The 15,937-nt window shown below is 48.3% G+C and overlaps 1 protein-coding gene across 17 annotated transcripts in view; it reads left to right on the top strand.

Moving 5' to 3' along the window:
* The window catches only part of NFASC (neurofascin), a 152,314-nt gene that overhangs the window by 31,020 nt on the left and 105,357 nt on the right, over window positions 1-15,937 (top strand). For all 17 annotated transcript variants that reach the window (XM_025205524.1, XM_025205525.1, XM_025205529.1 and 14 more), the window contains exon 2: window positions 8,773-8,846. The gene's annotated coding sequence lies outside the window, so the exon portion shown is untranslated. The remainder of the gene's footprint in view (window positions 1-8,772; window positions 8,847-15,937) is intronic.

Here is a 15,937-nt window from a genome sequence, read left to right as displayed (position 1 = left end):
CCTGCTGGGTGTATACACCTGAAAATTGGGGCACTTTGAGAATAATTTGATGGCCACAACTATATGGGGTCTTTGGTTTTGCATTTCACTCTTTGCCCAAACTTGCAGCTCTGAATTTGGTACCGACTCAGCTACAGCCCACGCTAGATCTTTTCTGTAACCACTGGATTATTCAATTTGTTCCCATCCTGCGTTTCTTAATGGCATGGGGTATTTTTTTTCTTGCGATTTGCATGTAATAATTAAAACGATGAGAATTTATGAAGCAGAGCTCCTTTGCGAGCTCTGAGGGGGAGATAGAGAGGATGCAGCGGGCAGATGTTTGGGGTATCTGTAGAAAATCCTTTTTGTAAACACGTCATCCCGTGATCGGAGTGAACCGCTTCTCCTCTGCTCCCGTCCCTGACGTCTGAAGATTTATATCAGGGAGGCTCAGTGGGGAAAATATTCCTGCCCTTCTGCGCTAACTGTAGCCTGTGGGATGCAGGGAATATTTTACAACCCACATCAGGGAAAAAAAACAGTTTAACTGTTCTTACTTCAGACTCTGTAACTAGTTCAAACCACTCCAGTGGCTAGGGAGCGAGGTTAGATGACCTTTTGCTACTTCAGTTTCTAGGAAAAAATCCCACTGAAATCAGTGTGGGTGCTTAGGCTCCTCCTGACCCCAACGTTAGACCTCACTGAAAGCACATTTCATCCATTTCTCACCCCCCAACGTCCCCTTCTCTCTCTTGCACTGTCTCACACACTTCCTTCTGAATTAATTTCTCCTGTAATAATCCCATGCCCTCTCTCCTAGAAACGTGAAGAGGAAAGGGTGTGCCTTGCTTTAGGCAATGCAGAATGTCTTCTCTAAATGAATCCCATCACAATGCACCTCCTTGCCTGACTAGTGATCTCTGAACAATTGAGAGCTCCCTGGTTTTCTATGGGATGGCTTGCCGTACCTGGGGCGTGGGCTGGAGGAGGTCCTGAGGTTCAGCTTTCCAGTTGCCCTCCCGGGGAGAAAGATCACGGCTGTGTGTGTGTGTGTAATTAAAGCAAACGATCCAGGTTCACAATAGAAACCCCAGAAGAGTCCTGCTGGGTGTACCCACCTTCTGAAATTTGGGGAACTTTATTTTAAACCAAAGTGGAAACAGGCCCCTTCCTTTTGGTTTCAAATCAATTGTCAAAAGCCATACAACATTTCAAAGGGGGGGGGGGGTTGTGCATGTTTTCTATGTATGAAGAAGAGTGGTTTTTGTGGAAGTTTTGCAAATCAGGTGAAGTTCTGTGTTGCAAAATGACCAAAAGAAAGCCCCCTCTTCCAAAAACCACATAAACATGTTTACTTCTCTTCCATATTTTAAGCATGTTGCAAAAGAGCCTGGCCTGCATTGATATATTATTTAAAGTCCCAGGGACAAGCCAAGGATGAGGAAATGTGGGAACAGAGCATCAAAATATTTTGGAGCCCACGCACCAAGATCATCTTTGAAAATGGCCTTTTGTTCCAGTTTTCGCAAGGGGAAATCGAGTTCTTCTGAAAATTGTGGCCACAGAGGGAAGGCTATGCTTTCCAGTTAGACCTACGGGGGATTTTTCAGAAAGTTGCCCAATTAAAATCTGGCAAGGATACTTGAACTAACGCCTCTCCTCTGAATATGTGCCATGAGCAATTTCATGGCCACAACTACTTGGGGTCTTTGGTTTTGCATCTCACCCTTAGCTTAACCTACAGCTCTGGGTTTGGTACCGACTCAGCTATAGCCCATCCTAGATCTTTTCTGTAACCACTGGATTATGCGATTTCTTCCCAGCCCGCATTTCCTAATGGTCTGGGGTCTTTTTTGCTGTGCAATTTGCATGTGATAATTAAAATGCTGAGAGTTTATGAATGCATCCCAGTGATTCTGTGAGTGCTTGTACGTATGAAATAGCCTGTTCAGAGGCTGAAATGCTTTTGCAGTTCGACCTGTTCCCTTGGTACCATATTTGGAGCAATCAGTTTGTGTTCTTCCTGGGTAAATAGTGCCCAAAGATGTGTGGTAATTGGACTTGGACAGAGGCATCGTGCAATCATTAAAGCTCCAGCTTCAGGGCTCTGACATTTGACAATGGCTTAGCTATTGTTTGTAGCTGGCATCGGTAACTGTTCCTCCCTACGCTTTCCTGCTTGCATTTGCCCTGTCAACAAACCAGCCGCTTTTTCTTGCTAAGATCCAGTTTTTGATCCAAAACACCCCAAATCTCTCTCAGAAGCCTGTGTCATGCTTGATGATAATGATGGCAGATGGGCCAGAGCAGCCTAGGAGCATCGCTGCCACGGAGCGTCCTCTTCAGACTGAAGGTTGCAGGGCAGGGCTCAACGAGAAGTCTGTGCAGCAAAGAATTTCACCTCCCTTCTCTTGTTATCAGTCCTGGCTCTTTGAGGGACCAACATCCACACTTGTTTAAATGTCCTGGAAGAAGTTACTTAATCTTTTGCATCCCATACCCAGCCCTGTAGGCTAAAAGCCCTGCTTGGTCCTGCTTCATTTGGCTGCAACCGATTGCCTTATCCCAATGAGCTTATTGCAGTTTTCAGAGAGGAATCAATAGGCAGATGGAGTGTGTGCACTGACAATATTACTGTATCACAAAGAGACTCAGAGGATGTTACAGCATGCTAGGACATCCCCAGAAGCAAGCTGTGCCATAACATTGGTAATGACGCCAAAATATTTAAAATCGAGAGGACGCCGATGATGAACTAGTACTCGCTACTGCATGCGACAGGTGGGAGGCTGAATTAATTGTTCTGAATGGCGCTGTGAGATTCCTGAATGGCAGGCGCTCAAAAATGTTCTCTCTTTCCGGGAAGCCGTCGCTTAAATATTATTGTATACTATATAGGTCTGAATTTTCTTGGGTTGCAGGGGTTGCATTTCAGTGGCTAAATACGGTCCATAAAATCTACAACCCTTATCCTAGCCAGTGGAGCATTGTTCGAAACAACATACTTCCTTGTGAGCATGGCTTTAAACTTGCCTTCTGACATTTGATTGCTGCACACCTGCTAGGCCTAACTCGTAAAGAAAAGTGGGGCTGTCATCATTGTCTGCTGCCCAACACGAAACACTTCCAAGGATCCTGGCTTTCAGAAGGCAGATGCTTTTTCATTTCACAGGTTGCTAGCATCCTCACCTCTTCTCAGAAGTACTTCCCGTTGTCACTCCGAATATTTTCAAATATCAAACGGTGGTGCAGTGAATCTTATCTTTCAGTCTTGGACGATATCCAGAAATGTTCCTATCTGTAAGTGGATTAACAAGACTCTGTTTAGCTTTAGCTGCTTATGTTCTCAAAACGATGCCTCCGGAGAACTTTGGGCACGGTCCTCCAACATGAGAGGTGTTTCTGTGCTGTTAGGACACCTGTCTCTGCCCCACGCTATCGATGTGTAAGTTATAACTTGGATTCCCTTTGTCTGTTCACTGATGCTCAGCCTACATCTCCTTGACATGGCTCCTCTACGCAGCACCTGGAAAGCACTTGGCCACTCCAGCATCCTCCACAATCTCTGTTCTGTCCACCCAGTGGACCCATATTTTACTCTGGTATAAGGACAGAGGTATTGTGTATTTGCACAAGGGTGAGGACAGGTATGAGGACAAAGTCGCTGTGTATTTGCACTGGAGTGACTGAATAAGGAACAGTTTCTCTTCTGAACTACCAGGACTGTAGCTCCACCAGAAGATGTTGCACTTGGGATGCAGACCGTTTTTAAGATAAAAACCAGTGACTCACAATGAAGGACAGTTAAAAAAAACCAAACAACCGAACAGAGAGGCTCTAACAATTCATTCTCTCCTTAATATGAATAGCATAAAGACTTCTATAAAAATTGCTTTTAACAGCAGCGGAAGGCAAGGCCATCAACCCTGGTTTAAATCTGGTGCCTTATTATCTTTACTCACTGCTTTAAACTGGTGTTGAGATATAGTTCCCCTCCCTATCTGCACATCACGAGCCAGCCCAGAGTTTCATGATCTCGCTTGTCTTTCAGTGACTTAGAGAAAAAGCAGGTTAATGTTGGAGAGGCCGCTGTATTTGGTGACAGAAAGAGTGGGGTCATTTGCAATATGCTGCAAACTTGTTTACTGAGTGATGATTACCTGCTTAATTTGGAGTTTTATTTCTTTACTTAGCATGGGGATGAGGCAGGGAAAGGGAAGGTGGGAAGAAAGCGATAAACTAGGTATATATTATGTATAATATATACTAAACCCTATAAAAGGCTTAGAGGGCATGAATGCAGAGGGCTGTACAGTGCATGGCTTAGGAAGTCTGAGGGCTGTATTTCATCTATGTAGGTGTAAATCAGGAGGAACTCGCTCGTTGGTGTAAATGAGTTTTAGGAGCTGCGCTACATGGATTATAGTTTGACACGGGCCGATAGGGGTCTTTGGGCAGATCTGATATCTTTTATTAGACCAATTCAGATAGTTGGAAAAATTCTTCTTAGCAAGGTTTTGGGTTTAAATACCCTTCATCAGGCTGAGGAAGCATCTGCATTTGGTGCGTGCTCTTCCTGGATGAAATGATAGTCTTTCTGCTGGTTTCAGTGGCCTGTGGGCTTATCATTATGGGACGGTATATATTATGGTTCGCCGTCTGTGAAGATAGTGTGTCAGATCTGTGGCAGAAAAGCCGTGCTGTAGAGCAGCTAGTCAAGAATCAGATCCTTTCATCCCCAGGTACCAGGACTACCCTGACTTGCTCCCCGACTTCCCAAAGGCCCACCTTCCGCAAGTAGCCTCTGAAATTGGTTGTACTGGTTTCCAAGGGTTCGGACAACATATGCCAGTGGTCCAGATGATCTGCAGATCCAGCCGAGGTCGGTGAGAGCTCATTGGTGCTCGCCGTCAAAAAATGGGCTCTGAAGCTGAGAACCCCAAATTACCTTATAAATAAAAAAATGAAGCCTTTCAGCGCTTGTGTGCCCTGGTTTCCCCATCCAGAAGAGAGAGAGGCCTTGTAACTGGGCTATTGCGAGGGCTTTCTGCTATTTTTAGTTTGGGAAAGGTACTCTAGAGCAGACAAGTTATTAAACTAAAATCTCCTAGCAGCGAGCTCAGCTGCACAGCGGCGGGACTTGCCGAGGGCCAAGCACTCGAGGGGGTGACCATTGCGCAGAGCGGCTGGGGTTTTTGTAACGTGGACACTCGTGTGCACGATAAATGTGGGGTTAGTGTGTGGAGCAGCTCGTGCACTATAAACTCACACCTCTGCTGGCTTCACGGTAGCATCGCTGGTCAGGCAGCCCCGAGGCTTTGTCTCTTCGAAGTGTTTCAGAGCAGACAAAATCTTATCTTATCTTGCTGGGATCCTATGACCCCAGCTGACAGGGGGCTGGACTCGATGATCTTCCGAGGTCCCTTCCAGCCCTCGTGTCTATGAAATCTGTGAAATCTATGAAAATCTGGATTCCTTTCCACAGCTCCCCGTGTCACTGGGAGCCGAGCATGCTTTGGGCAAGGGGAACCTGCTCCACAGAGAGTTAGCATAGAAGAAACCCCTCTGCTATCCTGGGAAGAAAGGAGATCACCAAGATGGTCTTCCAGCCTTGCTATCTGATTCTTTTAAGGTTTGGGGTTTTTTTTTTTTCATAACTGTGCCATCTTTTCCCCCATCTTCTGCATATTGCACTGCTGTCTAAAGGTTGCTCGCTGGATAGCTCAGGGATAAAATGTCAGGTTCAGTGCTTCTGTGCTGTCACTGCTGTTTCAGTGCCTGGGGTTGGAAACTAAATGTCAAAGGCATTATGCAGCACATGGCAACCAGATGTGCTCCAATACTGTCTGCGAAGAACGGGGCGGACAAACTGTGTATATAGACTCCCAGAAGAGCACGTTACCATGAGTTAAAGCTAAGGCGTGAACATGCAGTGCGTTAGCTACTCTCTGGGAACTACTCGTGTGTGCTCTCGTCGTGCGGCGAGTCCTAAGGTAGAGGGACAAGCTACCTTGCCCTTACCAGGGGGTAAGCGTGTGCACACGGGCGGTTATTGCAGAGCTGACACTGTGCTGCAGAGGCACAACCTTAGCTCACTTCATGGTAATTGGCTCTTGGCATCATGCTGTTGGTGAAACCGGCTTGTAGTGTTGTGAGCGAATACTGCACATGCCACGGTGTGGTATGTAAGACCCTTTTACACTCCTAGAGTTACTGAAACCTCATCTCGTTCAGCTAACACCAGTGGTGTGGAGGAAGAGGAACATCACGGTGTCTAGGCACTACGTGTCTCTTGCTAACCAGATGTGAATTGACACCAGTGATGGGTGTGAGGCCCTCATCTGGACTCTGAAAGAGGGATCAGTGTCAGTAAATACAGATTGCTTACTGAATCGTGATGTAGCAGTCATGTTGCCTTCTTGCTGGTGGCACTTGCTGCTTCGATCCGGTTACAGAGCTCCGTGGCATGGTATGCAAGTAGAAAGGTCCCAATTCAGGGTTTAGCTTTGGAGAGCTCAATATGAGCTCCTCTTGCTCTGCCTGGAGTAGACTCAGCAGATGTTTTGCTGATGTGTAACTTAAGCATCCTGAACTAATACCAGAGGGAACTGTAGGCTGGTAATCCCCCCGCTCCCCCCCACACCACACACACAGACTCTCCCCCTGGATGACGCTTGCTCCTTGATCTAAGAAGCTTATAGAGCTGGCTCCGGCAATGTGATGAGCTGTCCAGCCCTCCACTCCCGTTGTCTCCATTGGGAGGGGAAGGTTACATCGTTCCTAAGGGAGATGATTTGGGATAATCAGCAGAGTCCAGCTCAAATTAGACACAACTTGAATGGGCCTGGAAAGGGAGGGCAAGATATGGAAGGAAGAGGCATGGCTTGAGACGGGCAAGGGGAGGAAGGGGTTAGTGAGATAAGATGGGGGAGACAGTTCTTGGTCTGGGCTTGGGAGCAGCTTGATAAAACATGGAGAAAAGCATACACATCAGGAACATGGAAGCTATTGGGGTGGGCAGCGAATGGGCACCAGGGTGTTTCTGTTTGGTGGTGGGCGGGGGGGTCAGAGCAGATCTCTGCCCTCTCCGGCTCCCGTGATTCTTCGGCACGGAAACAAGTGCCTCTTTAAGTGCCCTAGCAGGGAGCTTCGGCTGGGGTGTGTGCTGGTGCTTGGGGCTTGTATGCCTGCTGCTTTCTGGGCATGGCTGATAATCAGGTTCTTTGTAGGAAAGTGGCATTTAGACTTTCCCAGAACGTGAATTCCTGCAGCGGAGGGAGGCGGTACAATCCTGCTTTGTTCTCAAAGCCCCTCGGACGCGTTTTCTGGGTGGACCCTTGAGCTGCTCACAGCAGCTGATGTCACTTTTCTGCTTCCCCTTCCTCCTTCCGAGGGGCAGAGTCCTCCTGCTTGCTCCTTGGCATCCATAAGGATCCTTAAATGCCTTCAGGAGAACTATGTCTATAAATGCAGCCCTAGGAAAAAGGCATCACGTTCCAGGGTGGAGGGGGGATTTTCTCCTCCATTGGGCACCAAGGTGGCTGTGCCTGGAATATGTGGCCAGCTGCTTGCATTGCTTTCCCTGAAGAATATTGACCAACTGGAAAGATGGTCAGAAAAGAACAGCACAATTACCCAGGGGCTGAATGGATTGATTATACGGGAGCAGGGGAAGGTGGGGGGTGAGCAGATACAGTTTGGTTAAGCTATTACTCAATGGACTGGGGGAGGCGATTCCATATCAATAATTGAAGGTTGTAAAGAGCAAGGAGAGATGAATTCTCTGGTGTGGTATAAAGAGAGATGAGTGGAGGAACAGGAGGATGCTAGGAGTAGGGAAATTTTAGTCTAAAATATCACGGGGGGGGGATCCTAACTGAGAAAAAAAAAGGGGCTGTGACTTGTGGAATTACTACTGCTTGGAGGTCTTACCTCACCCGGATGATATCCTCGTGAGCATGCTGTGAGGAGCAGTCCTGGAGGGGAAGACAAGAGACCGTCTAATAGACCTTGTAAATCTATTGTATCCACTCACTGTCTTGTGATTTAGAGCTCGCTATAGAGGGAATGACTCACCCAGTTGTCTTAAAGCTACTTTTGGAAGTGTGCGTCGGGAGGGTTATGAAGCGGAGACTATAATCTTAACCCTCTGCAAGTTTTGCCCCTTTTACAGGATGCTTTTTACCAGGAGGGAGAGGGAGCAGGGGTGGATAGATAGATTCTGCCCTCCGTTTCACAAGGTTGCACCACTCCAACAGCATCCAATACTTGCTCTCTGCCAGGCTAGCCGAGAGCCCCCTTTTGGGAACTGTCCAATTGCACAATTACACTGAAGTTGCTCAGCAAACTGAGGTGGGGCGGAGAGGGGAAGGGGTAGTCCAGAGAGGCGTCTTATAATGACACACCTCAAAGTCACACACACAGACATGATTTTAACCCCATGGACAAGGATCAAATGTTCATGAGCAGAATTTGAGCCCATCCAGAGCACAATTTGAGCACATCCAGAGCAGAATTTGAGCCCTTGAAAATTTGCCTACTAGTGACCTACTAGAGAGCACATGGCTGTGACTCGTGAACCTTTCACAGAGGTCAGAGGCTAAAGCCAAGTAATGCTGAGTGCTTATTGCTTTGAAAATTGCCCTCCTCTTAAGCTGCCTTAGGTAAGCTGGACATCAGAAACTACCTGCTACTTTAAATATAGTCTAAAACTCCAGGGAAGTAAAATATCTATATGTTACATTGTGAACATTTCTTAACAGCTCATTCATGTTTCTCCTTGTTCCATAGGCTGAATAATAGCAGAGAGGCATATTTGAGACAAGAGAAAAGTATTTAAAAGAGACCAAGGATACAATATTAAGGTAAGAGACTGCTTCTGCACACATTTCAGTTATAGGGGCACAGTTAAATTAGGTTTGGATGGGACTTTTTGGTAGGTCGCGAACTAGAAAAACTAGTCCTGATCGTGAGATTACCTGTGGCTCTGGCTGCTGTCTGAACAAACACGGGAGCTTCCAGTGTCCCAAAATGTAGGGTGTACCCCCCCATCTTAATCCAGACCTGACTTTTCCAGATGATTTCCTGCTTAATGGAAAAGGCAAAAGAAAAACCATGGATCTACAACAACCTCAACTCCTGAGGTGTTCAGGTTCTGGATTCATAGCCAAAACTTTGTGGCCTGAGCTACTGAGATCTTAACAGTAGAAATGTGAAAGGACCGACTCCAAAGTCAGGCCTGTGGGGCGTTCTGCCTCTCCTTTCTGGATGCTGAAAGCAGTGCTAGAGTAATTGCATTACCCTGGTATAAGAGGCACATTCATTTGCTTACCTAACCATCCGCAGTAACTTAATTAAGTTACAGCAATCCTCCAATCCTACTGTAGCCTAATTAACACATTCTAACTGCCCAAAAATGGTAAAAACTTGGTTACCTGGCTTGTTTCTTACCCTAATTAAGGGAACATCTAGTGGAATTGGAAATTGTGGTGCAAGGATCATGATCTGGGACTGATGAGTGCTGATGCAGGCACGTACTGAGAACAGACGTGCGTGTCCCCAGCTAACCTGACTTGAATCTGTCATTTGGTTGCTTCTACCGAGCGACACTGCCTTCCAGACACTAAAACCGGAGGAGTCAGCAAGCGGCGTGTGCTCCATGTGTCAGTCTCAGTGTCCGGATAGCAGCATCACCCCCAGGCTGTGGCACAGCAGATTGGATCAGCTGTGATCCGAATGCCCTTGGTTGCAGTACATGATCCGTTTGGATCCAGCCTGGGCTTTTCCAGGAAAACAAGCTTAATTTCCAGCCCTGTGTGCAGGATCTAGTGCAACTACCTGGCACAATTAAAAATGCTTTGGCGAGCTAATTAGAGGCATGCTTTGACAGGACCTACAGGTATCAGATCTGGTTCCCTTGATTCTCCAGCACTTGACGTCTTTAAATCAGAGCTGGCTAGCTTTCGGGAAGAAGCGGTCTAATTCAGCCCCAAGTTTTTTGGCTTGGTTTAGAAATCACTGGGTGGGAATCTGTAGTTTTGCAGAAGTTCAGACTAGATAATCTCCCTGGTTCTCTGTTGCCTTTTACATCTGATGTTATACAACCCCCTGAAAGCGGCTGGCATAACTTTTCCATAAACTTTCAGCGGGATCGAGATTTTGCGTGAAACCTTCTGCCACTTATTTGAGTCTGGTACGTGGCAAAAGTGAGAGGACCTGCCATCCAGTCAGTTCCTTAGACTGTTAACATGCCTGTGCAGAGAGAGATGGATTTCAAGAGGTGTTAAGAGCAACTTTGATTCTTCTCATCTACCTCTAAAGGATGCTGAGAGATTTAGTTAAAGTTTGAAGTGTTGTGAGATCATTTACTGCAGAGAGATGTTTATCTGCGTGTTTCAACCCTGAATCTCTTCTCGGATGAATGTAAGAGGATTGTTTAACGGTGCCCAGGAGCATTCATACATGCTGATGTAGAGCCGCAGGTGCAGACATGGACTTAATTTACTTGAACTGCTAAGGGAATCCAGCTTGACAGTGTAGTTCCCTGCTTTGAAATCCTACTGGGGTGCCTGGCTTTGCGCTGTTCCCCGTAAGGAAAGTACCTTGGTTCTTTAATCTTTGCAAGCGGCCAGGACCTTGGCTTCCCGTCTTTCAGAGCAAACGTCAGTACAAAGGATAGCGGGATTCGGTGAGTCCCAAAGTAGTTTCCTTGTTTGTGGGTAGTCAAGGGAAGGGAATTTTAACCCCTGGGCATCCACGCGCTAAAGCTCATGCCATTTTGCTTCATTAACCTTTTCCCTCTGAGCAAAGGGAAAGCCCCCTCTCAGTGTCACGGCCCATATATTTGTGACATGCTGCATCATGTCACAGGCTGCTGTGATGCAGCTGAACAGATGCAGTTTAACCTATGTGACACCACGTGTGGGAGGATGTGAATAGTTCACGTGGCGCACAGAGAAGAGTCAGCTTTGGTGACAAACTGTCTTGTGATCTGCAAGTAAGTTGTTATTTATTCTTGGGCAGCATGGTTTTTCCATGTGCTCTAGGAAGCCGGCAAGTGGCACCTGGTGGCAGGCAGCCTGGGTATTTAGTCTTGGCTGGTGCTAGAGGACCACAAGATGACGTATAGGGAATGCGCCGTGGTACTCTGCCTGGTGGGTCAGATGGGCACATGTTGCGTGGGCACCTTGGTAGACAGATAGGCTGCAGGCTACCCCGATGGGAAGTGTAGTGTCTTTTTGTGGGACAGCAGAGACCCGCTGGGTTGTAACAACTAGAAGGGGAGTAGCTCTTTGAGGCTTCAAGACACACAGCAAGTCTGTATTGCAAAAGGAAGGTGTGAGTGTAGCACAGACAGGTACGCATAACAGTGAAGGGGAGGCAGCCTGGGCTTTTGCACGTGCTAGTGACTGGAGTGCAAGCCCTCCAGGCCTCTTGGGTATGTCTTATCCTTGAATAGCTCATGGACTGGGAGGCATGGGTTAACTCGCTGGATGTAGAGGAAGGGCTTATCGTTAAAGACCCTGATCCTCCTTTGAGCCCTTCCTGCCCCCCCTGCACGTTCCTGGAGGCTTTCTGTGCTATCTGGCCGGAGGTTAATCAGAACTGCCCCTCCATCTGCACCACCCTTTGCTCCCTTAGGTGAGATTTGGGTGGTATTTTCTACCGTGCTGGACGCTGTGTGAAATACCTTTCCCAAAGTGCTCCGTGGTCAGTAATGAGGGGGGTGAGGTTCCCATCCTGTTCAACAAGGAAGCTGAGGGACATGCCCGCAGCGAGGGTTGGGGCTGCAACGCCGGGCCTGGTCCCTGGTCCTGTGCAGCCAGCGGGCTCAAACACGCCGCCTGTCTATGGCGCCTTTCGGATGGGCTCTGCCAAGGGTTCTCAGCTGCTCGCCTACTGACTCGTGCGTGCCCTCTTTTGAGGGCCAGCTGGGGAGAGGAGGTGGACTGGCCCGCCAGCCAGGAGGAAACTGGCTTTTCCAGAGCAATTGCTGTGCAAATGGTACAACAGTTGCTATTTATAGCTGCCACTGTGTGTGATTAGTGGTTGCTAATCACAAGATGACAGATGCTGCTACCTCTGGGGAGGGGCGAGCATGGGGAGCGTGCACTGAAACACTGGCAGCTTTTCCACTGGGGTCTCTCCCTGTTGCATCTAATTCTCCTGCATTGCCCTGGAGGTGCAGTCCAGGAGATACGAGGGCTTGTGCTATCGGCTCTGCGGCGTTGGGGGAATTTCTCTTCTATCTGTCGACGGCCAAGGGTGAGGAGGTAACAGTGCCAACTGCGGTGGTGCTCAAGGCTATTAAAAATTAGAGTAAGATCCATCAAGTTTATTCCAGGTAGAGGCCATCACACAATCAACTCTTCATCATGATTTCTGGTTACTGTCAACCCAGATTCTGGCTTGGAAATGAGGACCAAGAGTTGAGAGGTTCAGTAGGTCATCTCCAGTCACCATCCATCCCTCTGTGAAATGTTCAGCAAACCTCGGGGGGTGCAGCATGATAATGGGACAGTCCCAGGTGTGTAATTCCATCTGCTCCTGTCCTCCTGAGCATCTGTTTCTCATAAAATGTCCTCTTTTACAGTGATTCCCTGTTCTCCCTAAGCAAAATCACCTCCCAGCTACCCAGTTAAGATGCAGTAGTGCCCAGTAGGTAGCAATATGAAGGAAAAACCTAAGACTTTGCTCATTTAATTTCAGCTCTCAGTCGAATGCACATTCCCGCTTGTCTTCAGTGCAATATTCATTGGCATTTAGAGGAAGCTTGCAAAAGCTTGACTGTTTCCCCAAACTCCTTTGCTTTCCATGAAGACTAAGGTCTTCAAGTGATTCTTCTCCCCCCCTTTCCAATCCTGTTGATGAAAAGAGGAGGTGCCAACAACGAGCGTCCAGAGAGAGCCCTTGAGCAGGGAGGGCAGACAGCAGGGTTTGGTTTGCCCATCAGCAGAGCTGGTTTGATGCGGTGGCTCTGTTGTCACCCAAAATGGTCCCCAAAATCTGCTGTCATAAGGAGAATCCCAGCTGCTGCAGCCCTGGCGTGCCGTGCGGCACTCTGGGTCTCTCTAGCTGGCACTCCATCAGAGGAAGTCCAGATCGTCTTACTGCACAAGGGTTGTAACATTTGCAGGTTGAATTTCTGCTCTTGGTAATGGCCGCAGATCCCAAATAGCTCCTTCTGGTTAGGACACAGAAGGGACACTCGGGGGACCCCACGTTGTTTCCCAGTTCTGCCACATGGCTTGCGTGCCTTGAGAAGGGCTCGACTTCCCTGTACCATCGCCAGAGTATTCAGCCCCTCCTGATTTCTTTCAAAATAGTAATAAACAGAACGTATTTTCATTTGTGTGGCGATGTGACCATACCAGAAGGATGCACAGAAAGGGCTGGACGGGATCTGGCTGATAACGCTGCCTGTGAAGTAAGATGGGTGTTGTTATCAACCGAAATGTATGTCTCTCCACTGGAAACCTCAGCCGTAACTTTTTGAGATGCAGCTGATTTATGCCAGCTTCCCACGTTTTGCTCTGCATTGCACGGAGTGGATGTTGCCGCTTCATGGAGTTTTTTTAGGGATTCACTGGTGTTTTATGGTAGCTCCATACTTTGTATCCGTGACTTTTTATGCATATAGCGTGCCAGGCAGGAGCAATTGGAAATTTCCCCTCCTCCCACCACTGGATATATATACCACCTCCTCCCACCACAAGGATGCTTCATGTGAGAGGGGAGGTTGCTGTAAGAGATGGGATCTGCTTCTGTATCTTTTTTTCAGAGACGGTTTGCAAATGGAGTGGGAGGGACATTGTGATTTCTTAAATAAAGACTCTATCCTGAATTTTTCTATGGGGCTTAAAACAGTGATGCCTGCTTTATGTCTCAAACAAGAGTGTTATGAAGCTACTATTACTCTCCGTCACAGCAAGCGCCGAGATGTGTGAGCAGGCTTGGCCCCAACGCAGGAAATCTGTTGCATGACAAACTTCAAAGTTCCCAAGTTGTTTCCATCCTGTATTGATACAAAAACAAATCCTCTGGCGACTTTTTGCAGGGAAAACACGAGAACGGCCACCCACACGCACCAGCTGCGAGCCTGGCGGGTCCAGTCCGAATAATCTCTGCCCTCCCCGTCTATGTGCAAACTAGCTGGAGTCCATATGATCCTTGGAAATCTTACAGCAAACAGTGACAGGATTGGGAGGAAGCTGGTGTCTTGGATGCCAGCGTGTAGAAACTCTTGGCAGATGCCAGGTCCGTTATAAGGCGACGTTAGCTGCTGTTTGCAAAATTCTTTGGTCTTCTCGGATCGGAGGTGTCGGAGAAGGGAGCGTTGTCATCCTTTGTCTAAATCTTCCACGACTGAAGCGCAAGGCACCTGGGACTCCCTGGATGGGGGGTTTTCATGTTGAGTCAGCCCACCAAGTGCAAAACGTCATCCCCTGCCTTGCATCTGAATGAACCCCAGCTTCCTGGAGCAGCGGCGGTAGGAATGGCTGCAAAGCTCCTGGATGGAGTTGCTGATCACGGCTTATGAATGGAGATTAAACATTTTGGAATAGGATGAACTGTGACCCCTGCCCGCAGAAGTCCCCTCGGTTCCCCTGACCCCGTGATCCGTGTGTTCCCTGATTGACAGCTACAGCATATGGGTTACTGTAGGAGGCTTCGCACACAGGCAGAACAATGAAGCAGATGGACAGCCGGACGGGCGGGGGGACAATAGCTGCCAGTGGGGGAGGCAGGGCTGCTGCATGCAGAGGTTCACTCCTCCTGCCATTGATTACAGCTCCCCGGTGTCGCAGATGGGATGATTCAGACTGCTCCAGGCCCTTCTGCAAAGCCTCCCTCCGTGGGGGAGCTGGGGCATGGAGGGGGACAGCAGGAGAGGGGGCAAGGAGGGAAGAGGAGACGAGAGAGCTGAGGTATGAAATTTTAATGAGGCAGTAATTGCCAGTTTCTCCCAGCAGGCCGGCGTGCTGACGCAGCATCTGGGGTGGGAAGACACGGTGCCGAGAGCCCCGTCACACCAAAGTGTGGGGGGCTTGAAACATCTCCCCATCAGGTAACATTCAGTCTCCCCCACGAAGCAGCGGGGACCTGCCTAGGCTTGGGCACAGTGTTACCCACCCTGGTTTGGGGCTCATCCCTGGTAATAGTATAAAACAAGACTGAGAAACACTAGGCAATCAGTAGTTTCAGGCTGACCCAGTGCAAATCTGACTTCCTCCCACTCAGCAGTTGTGGAAGCTGAACCCACTTTCAGAAGCAGACACAAAGCACCGTCTTTCCTGCATGCAGAGAACAAGAGACGCCGTTTGCCCTGCTATCCTAGGTTGCTGCTCTCCCAAAAAGAGGGCACTCTTGGGTCTCTTTTGGCCTCCAGGATGGAAGTACAGCAAGCTCCTACCCCTTTCTCCTATAGAGTGGGCTGGGGAGTGCTATATGCCGGGCAGCAATGCAACAAATGTTTTAATGGCTTCTTAAAAATGCTTTCAGGGATTCGTTAAGAACTGGAGGTGGGGCATCCATGCGCGTACGATGATTATCTGCGTGCATGCAAATGCATGTTCATTTTCAGTTAAAGGATGTTGTTTCGCCATCTCGGTCCCTGCCCCTGTCAGTCGTTCCATGGAGGCCGTGCCCCACTGAAGTTAATGCAACTGCAGAAGGGGCAGGTGCCCACCTGTACCCGTTCCTAGGACAGAGCCGTGCCGATCCACTTGCATGCAGGTGCTGACATTTAATGTCCACGACAAAAGGCCTTGCCAGTGCCAGGAAAAAGCAGAAAGTAGATTTATGACTTTAAAGTCAGCAACCCAGAAACCCAGCAAATATATAACCTGAGGAGGAAAGAGCCCAAGAGAAAACACGGATAAGGTAGCAGAGAAAAAGAGAGAGCCCAGAAAGCGAATGGGTTTTTTAAAATTTTTGTCGGGGAATAACGTGGAGG

Source organism: Alligator sinensis, unplaced genomic scaffold (genome assembly GCF_000455745.1).
Source record: "Alligator sinensis unplaced genomic scaffold, ASM45574v1 scaffold1322_1, whole genome shotgun sequence".
Taxonomy (NCBI): Eukaryota; Metazoa; Chordata; order Crocodylia; family Alligatoridae; genus Alligator; species Alligator sinensis.
The sequence above is the reverse complement of the archived record's forward strand: the minus strand, read 5'-3'. Positions and strand labels throughout refer to the sequence as shown.